At 35.2% G+C, this 13,300-nt stretch overlaps 1 protein-coding gene across 1 annotated transcript in view; it reads right to left on the bottom strand.

Moving 5' to 3' along the window:
• Zcchc7 (zinc finger CCHC-type containing 7) overlaps positions 1-13,300 on the bottom strand; it is a 173,742-nt gene that overhangs the window by 130,886 nt on the left and 29,556 nt on the right. The window lies entirely within an intron of this gene.

The following is a 13,300-nucleotide window of genomic DNA, read 5'->3' on the forward strand; positions in this document are numbered from 1 at the left end:
AAAGGAAAGGAAAGGAAAGGAAAGGAAAGGAAAGGAAAGGAAAGGAAAGGAAAGGGAAAAAACACCATTCTGGTTTTCCCTATCTTCCATTATTTTTGTCAGTGTGGCCAACACAAATAATCATTTGATGAAAGATGCCAGCAGGGGATAGTACCCTCATTTACTACACACTTGCCTTAAATTTATACTCATAGCTTCTAAACTCAGAATTCAAATAAATACCAACTATGAAAAGGAATTCACGAGAATCTGTTTTTCTGTAGGGCACTCTTCACTGAGGGGTAAAATTTTTCTCATATGCATCATGAAGGCAGATCCTTTTTCCATGTTGTTGGCAAAACTGTCAATCATCTTGATGAGCAGCAAATAAATGAATGCCCAATGATGGGATTCTGTATTATCCTTAAAAAAGAAATCCATCAACTAAACATCAACAGGTAAATGTTTATACTCGACAGCCATCAATTTCAACTATCCATGCAAAGAGACAGGTGAGCTGGACTGGTAAACCTCGAAATTAGAGAGGTATTAATCGCCTGCTTCCAGCCAATATAAACAGATGTTATTTTTAAACAGGCAAAATCATCTCTTCCACTGAAATTTATTTGCAGCAGATAATGTTCTGTTACATTTTTAATCAAGCAGATGAAGTTACATTTAAATTGAAAATCTGCTTCACTCAACTAATCAGGCAAGTAAAATTCAGAGATGATTGAATGGCATTACACAGCACACTATTGCGGCAGGTAAATTGGGAAATTTACCTGTCACACCACACAGTTTATTGTTCAGTCACTGCATCTGCAACTTAGAAGCAAAGCACTAAGACAAAAAGGGAAAGGCATGTTAAACAGACTTATAAATCAATCATATTTTATGAAAACATTATTAACGCTGCCAGCAAAAAATAAACAAATATTTTTTTAAAGAAAAAGGGAAAAACCCACACCGCCTCTCAGAGATATAATGAGGACATACAAGGGTTGTGCTTATCTGCCTCATGTAAATAACATGCCTGGTTATTTTGAAGATCATGATACAACTAAGAAGACCAAGAAAAGCAGCAAATATCATAATATCATATAGGCAAAGAAGAAAGAAACAGTGAGTACATAATACCAAGAAAACAAAAAAGGAAGGAAGGGAGGGAGGGAGGAAGGGAGAGAGGGAAGGGACAGTAGATATAAAACAGAGGTGAAAGCAAACCTTCGAACGAAACAAACATCACAAACCCAGATCATAAGATGAAATGGCCATTACTCACCACTACAAACCATCTAAGACACGCCAGTTCATCGTGCTTATAAAGTAGCTATTTCTTTTCAGTCCTTTGCAGTTTCCTGCCTGGGTGAGTGGGTGGTAAAATTTCTAAAAAGGCCTTTGAAAACTTGATTCACAAATGTAAATAATGGGTATTTTTTTATTTCATTGCTTAGTCTGTATAGGTCAAATGCATTTGAGGCCACATTTGAATATCATAGTTGTGTTGGTAAGAAAAATGATGTGCCAACACTGTTGTATCTTTTACATTTTAATTATACTACCAGGTACTGTACCTTTTCTGTCTCTCCCTTCTACTCCCTCTTTCCTAGTTTATGTTATCTTTGTCCTTTACTCTCTTTACTTTTTTGGAGGGTGGGATGGAGTGGAGATGGCTAGAAATTAAAGAAAACCTGGAATTTTCTCTAAATTATAAACAAAAATTCTATTATATGTTTTTTAATATGGATTGACTTCTGCATTAAGAATGATCAAACCCTGTCAAAGGGTTAGTTAGTGAAGCTAAGTAGAATCACTATGCATTCATCAGCACAGTGTCTTAACTACTAAACCATCATTTCATCAAATTATTGTTTACAGTTCAGTCTTGGTTAACTTTGAGTCATCATAAGAAAATACCTCAAACTGGGTAATTTCTTTAAAAAAAAAAAAAGTATTTCTGATAGTTCTGGAGACTGGGAAGGCCCAAATAAGGAGCCACATCCATCTCTAGTGAGGATCTTCTCAGTGAATCATAACAAGATGATGTTCAAACAAGCGTGAGAATTAATGATGCAACATTGAGGCCCCATGCTTATTGGCTTGTGTGATCTCAATTGTCTACCAAAGGTCTCCACTTCCAAATCCTAGTATGTGACTTTTTTTATTTTTTAGGGAATTAAATTTCTAATGTATTAACTTTCAGGGAGCATATTCATATCATAACAAGCTCTAGGCAATATTTAAAAACTACACTTCCCAGATGCCCCGTCCTAGTTCCCCTACTGTTTTCATCCTAGTTGATTAACCAACTGATACTGAAACCTTTTTATTAACCAAAGTCCATCTTTATTCAGATGTCTTTAGTTGTTACTAAAGTTTTTTTTTTCCTGTTCTAGAATCATATATAAAAAAACCCATTATAGTCAGCTGTCATATTTCTTTAATGTTCCTCTAGGCTGTGAATGTATCTAAAACTTTGTGAAGACCTATCAACTTGAGGAATGCTACACAGGTATTTCATACAATGTTCCACAGCTGGGGGCTATTTGATGTTTTCCTTATCATAGAAACAGTATGGGTTGGAGGAGGAAGACTTTAGTGATATCTATCCTTCTCCACATCTTGAGTGCAGGCACTATCAACATAGCTTCTTGCCATTACTAGTTTCCACAGCACTCTTTATTATGTTCTAACTTGACCTTAGCCTTCACAAAAATTATACTTATCCTTTGCTTTTTAAATGTCTATTTTCGTGTGCTTTTTTTCCTTGCATCTGTGTGTGGATGTTTGGAGTGTATATGCATGAAGAGGCCATAAGCTGACATCAGGTGTCTCTGCCAATCACTCTCCACATACCAAGGGAGGCAAGGTCTGTCTCTCACAGATCCCCAAACTCGCTGAATTGATGCCCAGCTTGCTCCAGGGACTCTGTCTCCACCGGCTGAACGGGGAGATTACAGAGAGCCACCAGGCCTCTCGGGTCTGCATCTTTATTTACTAAGCCAGCCCCCTCCAACCTTGTCTCCTTTTGTCTTTTATTGAGACAAGTTCTTACTATAGTCTACTATATTGTTCAAAGCTGGCTCCAAATGTGGGACCTTCCTGCTTCAGCCTCCAGATTGATGAGATTACAAGTGTACACCTCCATGTCTGCCATATTTTTTATTCATCTAAATTTCAAAGCATTTTTAATAATATACTGCTACCCCTCATTGTTTAAAGCAACAAGTTTAACTGCTATTCTCTTTAAGTGTGACTGAAAGGGACAAAAAGAACCAAGGAACAATACTGCATTGTTTCATGGAGTGTACAAAGAGGAGTCTTTTGCAGTAACTATTCTATGTCTTTAGCTGGCTAAGTTCAAAGTTAGCACAAGGTTCATTACTTTGGCTGACTACTAAACTTTTGCAGGAGCTTTTAAAAATACTGTTGTATTTTAATCAGAGTTCTTAATATAACACTTAGACACTAACAGTTTTGTATTTTTTTTTTTAAGTTGGTAGGTTATCCTAATACAGACAGTGTAAAGAACCACAGGTTCACCACCTCAGCTCTATACTGACTGCTACAGTACAGGCTGGTCATCTTCCTACTTACATAACTCATAACTATGATATATTGTTTGAGGGTCCCAGTTCTTCTTCAGTTCTTTCCTACAATCCTTGGGATCAAAAGAACTCTATGTATTTACATTGCAGGGCATTGAAACACTGGAAGATTAAGTAAAGCTAACAACACTGAACAGCATTTATAAATACCATCAATGGTATACATAAACGTACTTTAAAGCCCAGGCAGATGACCTCTCAGGTTAACTTTAAAAACATATATTTATCCCAAAGAGCCAAAGAAATACTGTGTCTAATTGCTGGAGATGTAGATCTGTTGCCAACACCACAAAAGAAGAAAAAGGAAGGGAGAAGATCAGAGAGGGACAGAAAGGAGGCTACATCCTCTGAATCACACAAAATTGGCACAGACAACTTCACAAGGTACATATTGTATTCTTTATCTACTACATGTTAAAAATGCCCAATTTTGATGTGAACATTTTACAAAACTAATACTGGCTTATTAATTTAACAGAATAACTTGCTAAGTTTTCAGTCAATATAACTTTGTTGACTGCCGGGCAGTGGTGGCGCACGCCTTTAATCCCAGCACTTGGGAGGCAGAGGCAGACGGATTTCTGAGTTCGAGGCCAGCCTGGTCTACAGAGTGAGTTCCAGGAGAGCCCGTGCTACACAGAGAAATCCTGTCTCGAAAAACAAAAAACAAAAAACAAACAAAAAAAAATACAACTTTGTTGACTAACTACAGAGAATGTATTTACATTTTCCTAAGTATTTACCTTAATTTTTATTAATATACTTTTATAATCTACCTTAGAATCTGTAATCTCTCTACCAGAAAGGAGCACTGAAATCTCTAAACATAGACAGTACAATTTCAGGATAGCCTGATTTTCCTCAAGGCTGTCTCATGTACATCTTTAAAAATTATTCAAAGAAAACTGTGTTCTTTAAAAGAGACATAAAGACATAGGATGCATAAAAACATACATTAAAAATAACATTGTTCAACTCCATTCTTCACATTTCCAATGATAAACATTAAAGAGGATTTATGAAAAATTAAGAAACTACTTTTAAATTTTTATAAATCTTAAATACTACTGCCTGAAGGAAACTATCAGACAGGGCAAATGGTCTGACAATTCTACATAGTGCAAGGTATAAAACAATCAGGTGAGGGATGGAACCACAGTCCACAGATGAGGGAAAAGACCTTTTAAGCAGGAGGATGAGCAGAGAAGCAGCTATTAGGAAACACAGGAAATGAAAGTACGAGCTTCCAAAACAGAAAAATGAAAAAGAGTCCTTAATTGGGGCTGTTGCAAGTGAAAGATGCCTTCTACACATTTTTACATGTCTAAGGAAAGAAGGTAACAACATTAAAGAAATAGGCATTTATGAATTCACAGGGTAAATTCACAGGCTAGTTCAAATATCCTGTGCATTTGTTTCTTCATTTACCCTTAAAAAGATCTTGAGATTTACATCTCAGACTTTATGGGTTATTTTAAATTTTACTTTTATTTTTCCAGACAAGGTCTCACTATGTAGTCCTGGCTATCCTAGAACTTGTAGGCCAGGCTGGCCATGAGCTCACAGAGCCTGCCTCTGCCTCCCAAGTGCTGGAATTAAAGGTGTGTGCCACCACACCTGGCTAAAAAGTTTTGTTCTTAAAACAGTTATCAGAAAGAGCATGGACAAAGACTTTGTAAAACAAGCACTCTTGTTTATGAGTGGGAGTGTGCACCTAAAATCACCACAGAGAGCTATCCGTTGGTGCAAGTATACTCTTAAAATTTTGTATTATACACACAACATGTACGAAAAATAGGGTCCAAACAAAAAGCCAAACGTACTCAGTCATTTAAATACAGAACTATATTAAATGCATATTAAGTAAATAACAATAAATCCATATAACGGAATACTATATAACTGCAGAAGTGTGGGACCGCCCCACATAGAAACAACTTCATATTATAATATGCAATAGCTGCCATGATACAATTTATGTAGAAAACAGCTTTCTGTGGGGCTGGAGAGATGGCTCAATGGTTTAAGAGCACTCACTGCTTCTGAAGGTCCTGAGTTAAATTCCCAGCACCCACGTGGCAGTTCACACCTGTCTGATGCCACGGTCTGGTGCACAGATGTACACATAGACAAAGTACCAATATACATAAAATATATCAATAAACAAATCCAAAAAAGGAAAGAAAAGTTTTCTGTATTGGACAACGAAGAAACTCACACTTGAAATGCTGTAATTTACTTATAAAGGAAGTGCATTTAATATGAACCAGATCTGACTCCAAAAATCAAAATTAAACTTACCACAAAACAACCACATAGGTTCTATCCAGAAAAATAAACATCATGCCCATTAGAAAACTGAGAGAAATATAATACTTATAAGTAATAATAAAAGCCAAGTGCAGGTTTAATTCCATGATGCCTAATGGATTTAGGCTGACCGTTGTTAATCAGAAGTCTGAGTCTATCTGTTGTGCTACTACAAAGTATCAAAACCTAATGTGTAATCAGATTAACCTAATTAAAAGTTAAATATTCTTTCATCCAAGAGAAACATGTTCTAACATGACAGTACTTAGCTTTCTACAGTATGTTTGCTTCTGAAAGTTAAGTTTTATAAGAAATTAGATCATATGCACTCAGATATCTCAGTTCCAAAGAAAAAGGTGGCTCGAACCTGTAATCCAGCATTTGGAAGGCTGAGGCAAGAAAACTCCACAAATCTGATGCCAGTCTGAGTTATACAATGAAAAAAAATTTTTTTTAAAGCTGCATGGGTCTCAGCTATGAACATCTTCCTTCATTTTTAATAAGAGCTACCTATAAAAGGTATGAATATGATCAAAAGTACATTATGTGAATTGTAAAAATGTTGAAACCTGTTAAGGTATACAAGTAATATACACTAGAAAACCAACATATATAAAAGTCAGTGAAAACCATAATAATCAGAGGAATTTTTAAATGTACCCTATCTAATTCTAATTTTTAAAAATGCTTTTAAAATTAAATAGAAGGAAACTCCCGCAATCCAAAAAAATGTATTGCTGGTACTGTATATGCAATGATAATTACTGAAATGTAATTCCTGAAATCAGAAATGAGACAAGGATACTCACTGCCACCGATCCAGCATTTCCGATGTCTCTATGCAGGACAGTAAGGCATGGAAAACAAAAAAGTCACCGGTACACCAAAATAGTCAGTCTTTATTTGTACTCGACAAGTGAGTCAAATTCAAGAGAATCAACAAAAGATTTTCTCCAGCTAATGAGTGATTTTAGCAAAGATATCAGAACAGAGACAAAAAAAAATTTAAGTATCATCACAACGGTATAAAAAACTACAAAACAAAACATTTAGACATGAATTTGATGGTAGAATTTTGACTCTAAAATAAAAAAAAACACTGCTGAGAAATTAAAAGTATGAAGATATATCAATATTCATGAGCTGAAATACTAAGTATTTTTACCATGTCAATTCTTTTAAGATTTTATTTGAATTGTGTGTGTGTGGCCAGCAGAGGATACTGGAGTCACAGAACTAGAGTTACAAACGGTTGTGTGCAGAAAACTGAACTCAGGTCCTCTGTACAAGCAATAGTGCTTTTAATCACTGAGCAATCTCTCCATACTTCAACATTTCAAATCTCAACTGGCAAATATTCAGCACAATATTTTAAAATCCCTAACACAGTTTTTAGAAGAAACTGATTACTTTAAAATTTTACATAAAAATGCAAAGGGCCAAAAACAACCACAGAAATTTGAAAACTGAAGTTGGAGGACTAATATATTCTCAATTGATACTTATCATGAAGCTACAGAACTAAGATTGGTAAATGGAAAACAGACTCCAAAAACCAGATTCTCATATAAGTAGTGATTCCTGCTGTTAGGATTGAACCTAGGGCCTTAAACATGGAGTACACATAACATGGTACTCACCTATAGTTCTAGCACACAAGAGGTGAGGTGGCAGAGAGGATCACAAGTTTTAGGCTACCTAATGAGTTCTCAAGAGCAGCTTGAGCGATATATCGAAACTCAACCTCAAAAAAAATCAATGCTTGTCTATCATGCACAAGTTCAATTCCCAGCACCATAAATACAAAATAAAAAAGAGACACCTGGCTTTTCACATAGGTGCTGAGATTCCAAACATTGTCCTCAAGCTTGCATGCAAGTATTTAGCTGAGTAATCTCTTCAATCTCTTATATTTTTTTAAATTGCATAATTCTTAATGCAAAACTATTCTACCCTGGAAGAAAACAATTGTTCTAAAGGAAGAAGGTTGTGGATCAGCAAGAGACAGCACTACCAAAGAGACATAAGGAGACTTCTGGAAGGGGTTTTTATGGTACTAGGGATCAATAGAGCCCAGGACCTCAGCAATGGTCAGAAAGGATTCTAACACTAAACTATGTATCTACCTGCTTTAACTGAAGAACCATTCACTGCCAAAATAATGTCTTGAAGAGTCACAGTCAAAACTTGTAGTTCTTAAGAGATCTGAATATAGCCATGTCCTGAGCTCCAAATATGTTATAAACTGTAGCTCTCACGAAGAGAGAACCAAACTGAATATATACTGGCATGTCACTGGACTGAAATGTTCTATTTAGGAAAGCAGAGTGCTGCCCTTGAAGCTATGACTTGAAATCAATTTGTACCAGTATACACCACTGTGAGATTCAATACACAAGCCTAAGCTTTATCTGTATAAGTGGTGTAATGTTATCTTTCTTGTCAACTGATAGATTAGAAAACAAATAGGTTATTAGATACACCCAAAGGTGTTTCTGTGAAGTTCTTCCCGGAAGAATTAATTGAGGAAAGACTGATTTTAAATGTGGGCACCACATTAGCTGCAGAGGTTTCTTTTAGCCCATGGTCTCTTGGAACTGTGGGGTTTGGTCTACAGTGAGAGAGAACCACAGCAGAGGGCAAATGGTGAAGCAAATAAGATGGAGGGAGGAGGCAGAAATAAGATAACCCCTTCAAAACAGTGCCCTTAGTGACCTATTCCCCGTAACTAAATTCTCCATCAAAAGTTTTCTACTGTTTCCCAATATGCTATCAATGCTATCAAGGTATTACTCCTCAGTGGATTCTGAGGCTTCATTATCCAGTCACTGTGCAAAAGCCTACCAGCTGGGAAACAAGCCTTTAACACAGGACCCTTTAAGGGACATTTAATATCCAAAGCATTAACATGGACTGATATTCTCAGAACATCCTTCATGTTAGTTGCTAGTACAAAACAGCATTTTAAAATATTTAAAACTATCGGTTCTTTCTATTAACAAACTGATTTTTTATTACTTGATAAATAAATGCTTTAAATGTTTTATGTCAGGTGATCATATAAAATATGCTTAAATATTCTAGAGATAGATTAAAATATTTTTCATAGCTAGTAGCATTGACTTACTGCAGATGAATCCTGAATTTAGACTTTATCCTAAAATTTTATTAAAATTCTGTTCCTCTGGACATAATGGCAATTGAAAATCTGTTTCAAAAAGATTATACCAATCAAGGAAAAAGAGAAAAATATACCTGTTAAAGTATGAATAAATGTGACCAGCATGCAAATTGTCTCTTATCTTAAACTTTATTTCTGGCTGTTCCTCAAACAGCCAATGATTTAATACCTTGTGTGGTTTTGTGCCATCAGGCAAAGTAACCTAATTCTTTTAATTCCTAGAATTGGCTGCTGTTCCAAGACTAGAAAGATTATATTGAAAATGGCTATGGCAGACAATAATACAATTAATATACTACAGAAAGAAAAATAAGATTAATTTACCAAATTTGATATACTATATTAATATCTGTAAGCCACGTGTACACATCTATTGGGTGTCCTATATTCCCTCATCTATTATATAATATATACAAATTTATTCCTCTAGCCTATTAAAAATAAATCTTTGAAAAAATTGTAAGATGAAAATATTACCATAATGATTTTACAATTTGTGTATCTTTTAAATACACATTTTATTTAATTACCCCAGAAACAGAAAGCATTCGTTTCCACATCAAGTAAGTATATGCACTTGTTACGTTCATTACTATGAATCAAAGGGTACAAATTACAAATTACACATTTCCTTTCTCTGTCCCTTGACTACCAACACATAATCAAAGCTTTAGGTTCTGAGTCTCCCATTTCTGCCTTACTCATCATTGGCTCTGTTCAGCCTGCAAGTTCTTATTTAACCTGGTGCTAAGTATTTACCACTATATAGCTTTCTTCTGATACTAACATACACTCTGGAACATAGAAAGAGAAAACTATATATATGGACCATATCCATTCCTCAGAGCATTCTGTTTGGTTTCTATCTAGAAACACTGTATATTCTCAAAATGTCACAATATTCACAAATCTTTTCTTCATTACTTTAATGATCAATGCTCTCAACTAATTTTATACAACATACCGAAGATACAGAAACTTGACCATTAGCAACATACCACTCTCAGTTCACCCACTCTATCCTAACTGAACCTGCTGAAGAACATGCTTACCAAGTGTATACTTGTATACTTTCTCTTTGAGAAAAATATCTATTTTCTTTGGATGTAAATATTCAGGAGGTGGAATCAGTAGATCATTTGCTACTTTCCAGATTCTTTGAGGGATTTCTATATTGTTTGCTATAATGGCCGCACCAGCATGTAAACAGGATCCCTTTCCTTCATATCTTTGTCAATCCTTGGTATAATTTATCTTTTTAGTAAAAGCCATCTGAATAGATATGAGGTGACATCTCATAGTGGCTCTGACTTCTATTTCCCTATGATCAGTGATATTGAGCATCATGTACTTTTTTAGCCAACTATATTTCTTGAAAAAATGGTCTATTCAAGTTTCTTGTCCATTTTCAATTGAGTTACTTATGTTATTATTTTTAGGATTACATGTTCCTTACATATCCGTATGATTGGGAACCCTATCACATACATAGTTAACAAAAACATTTTTTTCCTTACTACCTAGGTAATTTTTTATTGCTGAACAAAAACTTCTCATGTAGTTCCACTTTCTTCCTTTTAGTTCTTTGTGCTTCGTGTGTGATATGTAAAGAATTCACTGATAGGGTCACTGATAACAGCTTTTATCCTATTTCTCCTAAGACTTTTAGTTTCATGTCTTACATTTAGGTCTTTAATATATTTTGAGTTGTTTTTTTATATATAATTTAATTTCTTTCTTTTATAGGTGAATATGCAGATTTCTCAACAGCTGGTAAACTAACATTTACCAGTTGTATGATCTTGACCCCTTTGTCAAAACCTAACTAAACTTTCATGGTTAGATTTATTGCTGGGCAATCTAATCTGTTCTAATATCTCTGTGTATGTTTCTGTGCTGTTTCCACTCTGTTCTGATCACTCTAGCTTTAAAGTATACTTCATAATCAGACAGTATGATTCTGCTTTTGTTCCTTCTACAGATTGTTTTAGCTATCTGGGGGTCTTTGGTGGTTCTCTACAAATTTTAAAAATGTTTTCATTTCTGTAAAAAAAAAAGGCATTGAAATTTCGGCAGGCATTTCAGTGATTATGATTAGATTGTGTAGTATGAATATGTTGATATTAACAATTTCTTTCATGAATGCTCCCGTTTCTGTGAAAAGTTATTACAGGTAGGGCCAGCAAGACGGCTAGCAGATAAAGGTGCTGCTACCAAACCTGAAGACCTGAGTTTGATTCTCAGAACTTACATGATGGGGAAAAAGAAACAACTCCTATAAACTGCCCTTTGACCTTCATATGTGTGTTATGACACACACTTGCACACACATAAATATTCATAAATAAATGGCAACACACTTTCTTGTCTAGACTTTCCTTGAGTATCTCAGTCTTCTTGATGCTATTATTCATGGATTTTTCCTCAGCTTCTTATTCACAAAGCTCACTGTTACTGTTTGGAATTAAAACTGAGTTTGTTCACTTCTCTGCATCCCTGTTTCTTTACTGATCTCACTTATCCTAACAGTAGTGTCAATGCAGTCTTACAGGATTTCCATATGTAAAAATTACCTGGAAATGATTTTTTTTTTCAATTTTGGCACTACTACCTTTTTCCCATTACCTAATTGCTGAGTGACAAACAGGATCTTATCTTGTCTTGAGCTATAAGAACGCCTTCCACTTTCACCACTGACTACAATGTTTGATGTAGGACTCTCATATGACCTTTGTTGTACTGTGATACATTTCTTCTATACCAAATTTGTTCAGTTTTTACCTCAAAAGAATGTGGTGTTATCTCAAATGCTTTTTCTGCATCAAAATAGGATTTTTAGGTGTAACCTCAGTATTTAGGAGAATCCTGAGTTCAAAGTAATCTGTATTACAAAGATGACCTTGTCCCAAAAACAAAACAGTAAAAGGGCATAATTTGTATCCTTTTGTATGTTAATGCAGTATATCTCATTAATTTATTTATATATGCTGAACTATCCCTGTATTCCAAAGAGAAATCCCTTCTCTTGGATTTCTCTTTGTGGTAATTACAATGTGCCAATGAATTTGGTTTACCTGTGTTTTGTTGATGATTCTGCATTTATTCTCACCACAAATTTAACCATATAATTTTTTTTCTTACACTGTCCTTGGTGTCAGCTTGACAACTGGTTCATGAAGTAAGCTTGGAAGTACTGCCTCCTCGTCAGTTATTATACAAGAACTTTGAAAACTGTATTTCTTCCCCCTTAACTGTCTATTCAATCCCCTTATCTTAAATACCCCTTCCTTCTTCCCAGCCTGACTTCTATAAAGTCTACAAGTAAGGTTGGTATTTTCCTCCCTAATGAAACCTTTTAGCTTCTTCCACTCAACAAGAAATAAAAACTCACTCTTCTCTAAGCACAAAGCTTTTAGACACTCAATTATTGTGCAGTAATTATTGTTACATCTGAGTCATGTGTGCCTTTGCTAGGTAACTGCATCTTAAGCTTCTTTACCTCAAGATTTTACATTCTTACCCATTACTGGGCATGTTACAGAGCTCACGGGAGTGTGGACATAACACTATAATGGCTGAACAGATCAAGCTAGCCTGACTTACATAAGCAGACTTTGTCTCAATAAATAAAGATAACTGAACATCCCAAAGCCATTTTATATGGACTATATTCATCAATATTTTCCGTACAGTACACTAAAGCTAAGTAATTTAATATATGCTAACTCATTAAATTCATTATTAAAAATAACATGATGAATACTTTTTTTTTTTTTTTTTTTTTTGGTTTTTCGAGACAGGGTTTCTCTGTGTAGCCCTGGCTGTCCTGGAACTCACTCTGTAGACCAGGCTGTCCTTGAACTCAGAAATCCACCTGTCTCTGCCTCCCAAGTGCTGTGATTAGATGAATACTTTCAAAATGTTATTAGAGCAGTAATTTCACAACAGTCTGGTGGCTGGCTTAACAGTGGAGTTAATTTTCTTTTTAAGATGTGTCTTATTTTTAAATATATATGTGTGTGTCTGTGTAGGTGGATGTGCACTTTGATGCAGGTATCCTCAGAAAGCCAAGAGAGGAAGCTGGATGCTCTGAAGCTAGAGTTACAGACAGTTATGAGCATGTGACATGGGCCCTCTGAACGGGAAATACATACTCTAGCCACTAAAACAACTCCCCAGCCCAAATGTGGGTTTCCATTTGTTTAACCTTCCATGCATT

This window comes from Grammomys surdaster, unplaced genomic scaffold (assembly GCF_004785775.1).
Source record: "Grammomys surdaster isolate TR1022 unplaced genomic scaffold, NIH_TR_1.0 199, whole genome shotgun sequence".
NCBI classification, from domain to species: domain Eukaryota; kingdom Metazoa; phylum Chordata; class Mammalia; order Rodentia; family Muridae; genus Grammomys; species Grammomys surdaster.